The sequence below is a fragment of the Octodon degus genome, unplaced genomic scaffold (assembly GCF_000260255.1).
Source record: "Octodon degus isolate 3935 unplaced genomic scaffold, OctDeg1.0 scaffold00324, whole genome shotgun sequence".
NCBI lineage: Eukaryota > Metazoa > Chordata > Mammalia > Rodentia > Octodontidae > Octodon > Octodon degus.
Window position 1 is genome coordinate 221,282 of NW_004524900.1, and position 6,544 is coordinate 227,825.

At 42.0% G+C, this 6,544-nt stretch overlaps 2 pseudogenes; both read right to left on the reverse strand.

The window, feature by feature from the left end:
* Positions 1-1,223: 1,223 nt before the first annotated feature.
* LOC101574120 lies at positions 1,224-4,555 on the reverse strand (annotated as a pseudogene).
* Positions 4,556-5,974: 1,419 nt separating this feature from the next.
* LOC101574510 lies at positions 5,975-6,300 on the reverse strand (annotated as a pseudogene).
* Positions 6,301-6,544: the final 244 nt, after the last annotated feature.

The following is a 6,544-nucleotide window of genomic DNA, read 5'->3' on the forward strand; positions in this document are numbered from 1 at the left end:
CATTTGAAGCAGGAAAGATGTCTTTGTAGTTGGCCCAAGACAGGATGGTGTCCAGTATCTTAAAAATTGAAGGATTCCTGTACGGGGCTCTGTGGTCCATTAGTGTGCACTGGTTGCAGTCTCTCCGTCAGCCAGCAGAGGGCGCTTTCAACGCCTCTGCATTGCTTGGACAGCTAATGCAGATGTTGCAGGGACACAGTGGCCTTTGCAACTCAGGCAGAACCCAGTATGCTTCTTTTTGCAACTCACAAGAATATAAAAACATGGACCGTCCAGCAGGACTTCATTTGGAAGCAGAAGCGTGGAGGAAAGGGCATAAATACTGTCCGTGTACAGCACGTTCTCCGGCTTTTCTTCCCATGTCTCTGGTCTCTTCCAGTCCGGAGGTCGAGCTTGCTTGCTCTGGACAGGACCAACACCGCGTTCACGGTGTCGTCAGGTGGGGTTTCATTTCCGCATTTGCTCTTGCCTTCAAGTCTGGGGCAAGCAAACGCTGCCCCTCTTACCTCAGAGTAGAAATTGCTGGAATGCTCTGGCGTAGGTCTGGGCAGCCCGGAAAAGGATTGGATGAACCCCATGTGGTTTTGGCAAACTCACCAGCCTGAGGCTGTGCAGTGGAGAGGAAATATCAATCTATTTTCTAGTAGAAATAACAAGATTAAGACATCTCTCGTGGAGCTACAGTGGCTAACCTTTCTGTAAAAGGGGTGGATTTCTGCGAAAGCATTACTGTTCTAGATACAGACCCTGTGTCTCTTCTGTTACTCTTTTCTACTGGCTCCAGTTTTCTCTGTTCAAAGGACTGGAAAGGGTGTGTGTGTGTGTGTGTGTGTGTGTGTGCTCACACAGCTTTGAAAGTGAAATTGTTTCATCCTCAGTGAGACGTTTACTCACGGTAGGTACATATTCCTTCATAGCGTTGACAGCCTTTGCTTTCTCTGAGTCTCTGCCTAGGGATCTTGTGTTGTCATGTGTCCTAGCGCTGACAAGTCAGGGATGGGGAGTGGGGTCTCCCAGCAGCAGTGCTTTGAGATGGACGTGCGCACAGTGAGTCCTCACCCATAAAGGATCATAAACTTACTGGGTTAAGTCAACCTAATTATCCCTAAGTTGCCTCGGGGTTTGTGTCTGCTCGTGTGTTTTGTTTTTGTTGTAGCTGCACCATGTGTGATTCCTTGTGCCATTTTCTTTTGTCTGTTAGTTTTCTGGATGACCCTGAGCTTCCTCCTCTGCTTCAACACTATTCAGCCTTGGTGGTCTTCCTCATTTTGCCAATGTAGGCTTCAAAGAAGAAATGGCAGAAGAGCACGAAGTAGCTGAGGTACATGAGTGAAGACCAGAAGATGTTCTGAAAATGAGAGTGACAGTGGTCCTGCTGCATCCAGTAGAAGACCAGGTAGTTGATGACACAACCCATCAGCATCTGCATGATCTGGGAGAGGGTGATGAACATGGCGAACTTCCAGGACACACGGAAGCCTGCGGCCCGCAGCGCGTAATAGGAGTACATTACTGCATGCATGCCGTAGTTCATGGTCATGAACCAGCCGACCCCGGCCACCATGTCTTTGTAGGAGTACCAGGAGTACAGGAGCACAGTGATGTGGTGGTACCAGTGCAGGAAAATGAGTTTTTGTTTCCTCAGAATGATGATGATTGTGTCCCCTAGTTCTGGCGCTTTGCTTAGCACAAACACGTAAGCCCAGAATTTGCTGACAGGCCCGTTGTAAAAACTCTGGTCACAGACTGAGTGCTTCAGGCCTTTGGTCATCAGAATTGAACACACACTTTTCAGAGGAAGAAATTAAAGAAGTGAATAAATATATGAAAAAATGCTCCACATCACTAGCCGTTCGTGAAATGCAAATTAAAACCACATTGAGATATCATCTCACCCCAGAAAGAATGGCTATCATAAAGAAATCACCCAACAATAAATGTTGCAGAGGCTGTGGGAAAAAAGGAACCCTTCTCCACTGCTGGTGGGAGTGTAGACTGGTGCAACCATTATGGAAATCAGTATGGAGACTCCTTAGAAAAGTTGGTCTGGAAATCGCCTTTAAACCAGCTATTCCTCTACTGGGAATTTTCCCAGATTATCTGAAAACATCATATCATAGTGATATATGTGTGCCTATGTTTATAGCAGCACAATTTGTGATAGCCAAATCTTGGAAACAACCAAGATGCCCATCACCTGAGGAATGGTTGAGAAAGATGTGGTATTTTTACACCATGGAGTATTATTCAGCTATTAAGAATGATAAACTGCAAGCCTTTATATTGAAGTGGATGCCACTTGAACATATACTCATAAGTGAAATAAACCAGACACAAAAGTGTAAATATCGTATAGTCTCCCTAGTATAAGAACTCCAAAGAGAAATATAAATAGAAAGATATAATACAAGTAAAAGAAAAGCAGGATCTCAAGGACTAACTAATCAAGAGAGGGAAAGGAGAAGAGCTAGGAAACATGACAGTGTCAAGCCATACAGTTATATGTAAAAGATGAGCAAGGCAATGATCCTGAGAATCTTCAGAAGATTTTTTAATCTAGCAGTTAATTGGAAAGATTCTCACCCTGACTAACGATATATACTGATACCTGTGAACTAAGATACTGCACTGCAGATGGTAATTTGTAATAGTAGTTTCATGTTTGGAGTGCCTGTCATTGTGGTATTCTGAATATGGCCTGCTTGTCATGACATGCCAGTTACTGCTAAGATGTCTCTCTGGTAGGTGGATGTTCAAGAAGAAGGGGGTGGTGAACGAAAGCAAGAGACAGGAAAAGGAATATTGTGGGACTGTCCTGCTTCAAGGTTGTATATGGTGAGATTTTTGGACTTATGTGCAAACATGAGAAGCATAGAATTCTTTATCCTATTTTTAAAATATAATCTAATTTTTAAATGTTTTTTATCATATTATGTAGGGACTTAAAGTTCAACATATCAATACTTGATGAAAAATACCTGTTCCTTATTATGCCTAAGATGTTTGATATGCAGACAGATAGTGAGGTTAAGCTTAATAGCCTAAGTTGTTTGATAATAACAATAAGCTTGTCTTCTGGATGGTTAACAACCTAAGTTTGTGGACCAAAATTAGAGAAAAAGGAGGGCTACAAGGAAAGCCAACATTTTGGCCCTAACCTTTTAAGGTCAATTAAGACTCAGGACATATGAGAACTTGTACTGTAATGTCATGTACCTTGGTAGTGTCCCAAATTTTCTGATCAAGATTATGGGGCCAAAGAGGAAAGTAATCGATGATGTAGCGTGTGCCTAAGGAGAGTCACATGGAGAGAAAACACTCTCTCAGGCTTTCACAGAGAGCACATTGGCCAAGCAATGGCTGTGACTCATCCACATGGCTGACACTGACAAAGGTTCTACAATCTGAGATACAAGATCTCAGGATAAATCCTGAGGGGATTTCACTGACCTTATCAGACCCAAAAGCTACAACTCTTGTTGCATAGGTACTGCTTTACCTTGGTCTTAACCGTCCAGTAGAAAAGTATGAAGACGAAATATAGGAAGTAAAGCCATGCTGTTATGTTGAGCTGTGGGGGCCTCAGGTCAACAATTTCTGACATTGCCAGTTAAACAGAAGACCCAATGCTATTATGGGCTATTGGACTCTTTTACAATATTTTGCTGAGTTTACACACCTGTAATATTCAAATAACGGAACTTAACAAAAAAAAGGATATACAGATGAATGTCCATTTTGTGTCTGTGCATTCAAAGTGGTTAGGATAGATATATAGTTACATTCTCTTAATGAATAGAATGATTTGTTCTAAAGGTGTTTGTAAATAGGATCTCAAGTCCACATCTTGTACAGCAATTAACCACTAAGAAGAATGTATGCAGTGTGTTAATTATTGAAACTGTGCTAGCTATTTGATTTGAAACTGTTTCATTGCTATTTGCTTATCAATAAAATTATGGAAAAATTAAACAAAAAATGCAAATACAGTAGTCTTTAACTATTTGCAGTTCCACTTTCCAAGATTTCAGGCTTGAGAAATATGTACCTGTCAATCATATTTTGAAAATATTAAATGGAAAATCCCCAAAATAAACAATTCATGAATTGTTTTTGTTGTTAATATTTAACTGAGGGTAGGGTCTCTCTAAGTTACCCAGGCTGGCCTTGAACTTGGGATTCTCCTGCTCACACTCACATGTAGCTGTGGTTACAGTAATGTGTTGCCACACCAAGACAACTTATTTTAAATTGCACACTATTTAAGTTTTTTCAAATCTCGTAGTGCCTCCACCATCCTGCCTGGGATGTGAATATTCTCCAGAATGTCTTGTTTTACACTACTCTCTCATGTTAGTCACTCCATGGACCTCTCAGTTATCAGATCAACTGTCTTTGGATCCCTGGGGTGGACAGCTAACTGGTGGTCAACCTCTTATACCCAACTGAATTAAAATAGTGTGGTGTTGGGTGGGGAGGCCCACCTCAAGATTGTCACCAGCAGCATAAAAGGCACAATAGAAGAAGCTATCAAAACACTGTTTGGAGAGAACATGTTGACACTGTTGAAAGCCACTAGTTCTCTTGGGCTGTTCTGCTAGAGGACCTTGTCATGCTGGCTTTCCTGATGAACTTTGGGAGAGCTCTGGTCCTTCTCTTAAGCATCTCTTCTTGGTTGTGGAGGGGAAGATGGTTCACTGCTCATCCTCATGGAGAAGCTTGTCACATTGGCTTTCCTGTTGGGAACTCGGCTTTCCTCATTACTAGAGGAGCTGGAACCCTCACTGTTGACTGAGGATGGCTGTGGTACTTTTAGGGGGAGCTCTGGTGCTTACCTTGAGTGTTGCTTCCCAGCTCCAGTACAGATCCTTCAGCCTGCTGGCACAGAGCCTTCATCGTTTCTAGCTTCTTAGACCTTTGGGTCTTTCCAGCACAGATCTGTGAAGTAGGATCCAGGCACTCAGCTGGATTTTTTTAAAAAAATGTATTTAGTACAGGGTCTACAGGGTCTCACTATGTAGATAAGACTCATAGTGATCCTCTTGTTTTTCAGCCTCCCAAGTGCTGGGATTACAAGCATGTGCCAGCACGCCCAGTCTCAATCAAAGTCTCAGTGTGCATGGAGTGGGGGGAGCAGGGCCAGCATACCCCTGCATCTCCCTAAGTAGGTGCTTCAATCCACTGAGCTATCTGGCCGGCTCTTTTTTTCTTTTTTCAGCTGGAGTTTTTACTACTTAGTGTGTGGATAGATTTCCTGCACTCGCTGTGTATGATTCTTTGGTGATTCCTTATAAAGTAATATTATAAAATGTGTCCTGTATTATACTGTTTCCCTTGCAAGAACCCTACACTGTGACAATTCCTGTTTGTGTTCAAGCAACCCCTATCAGTAGTGATGTTAGCTGGGCATGGTGGATGCTCTTATAATTCTATCCATCTGGGAAGCTAAATCTGAAAGACTATAAGTTTGAGCCTCACCTAGGTGACTTAGTGAGACCCTGTCTCAAACTGTAAAAAGACCTGGGTATATATAGCTCAGTGCTAGTGTCTCTGAGTTCTATCCCCAGCATTTAAGACAATAGCAGTGAAACAACAGTATTAAACTTCATTTTTATAAAATATTCAGAACAAATTTTGATTAAATAAGTTACACAGATAAGGAAATTTAATGAACTACATTATGCAAACAGCACAGATTGTTGGATGGTGGTTAAAAAGGAAGTCAGTTGCCCAGTAAGTGTAAGAGATGAGAAAAAAAGGACCTTAAACTAAGTATACTTCCTTTCAGATCTCTTCCCCACAAACTCCCTGGATGTTAATGACTTCACTTATTCTACCTGGAAGATGGACTACATTTCTAGACATGCTGGTCTTTCTCTCCAAAAGGGTCAGTTTCTCACTATACCAATAAAGAACCCCCCCCCCCCGGGCATACAATTCACACATCTCACAGATACTGGAGTAGCTCCATATATTAATCCATCCAGCGGTGTTCACACTGGACATTGCAGCACTTGTAGAAGGTGGTCATGGGCTCATCTATAGAGCAGGTCTGAAGCTGCATGAAGTAGACACAAGGATGTTGACATTTGAGACATGGTTCTGCATAGGGTCAACATTCTTCCAGGCTGCTGATCCTTCAAACACATCACCCACTTCTTTCAGCTTCAGATACTCCTGGTTTGTTACCTTGAGGGTGATACTGTGCACATAAGGGCAAATGTTGCATGCAAAGCGGTGACAGCACTGTCCCTCTTCCATGATCATCCTATTCTCATAGTCGAAGCAGAAGAGTAGCATGGTTAGAACTCCACTGCATTCCACACCTTTAGCCCACACTGATAGCCTGCGGAAAAGATTTTTAATAGTCACATGAGTTTTACATTTAAATGTTAAATGTTCAATATCTCCAGTTCATCAGAAGTTATATTCTTTAAAAGTATATAAAGTTATGGAGAATATTTTAGACGACCACTTTAAAGTGTCCAAGAAGCCACATTATTTAAGTGGTAAGCAAGCCAGATATTGATCAGCAACCAAGAGC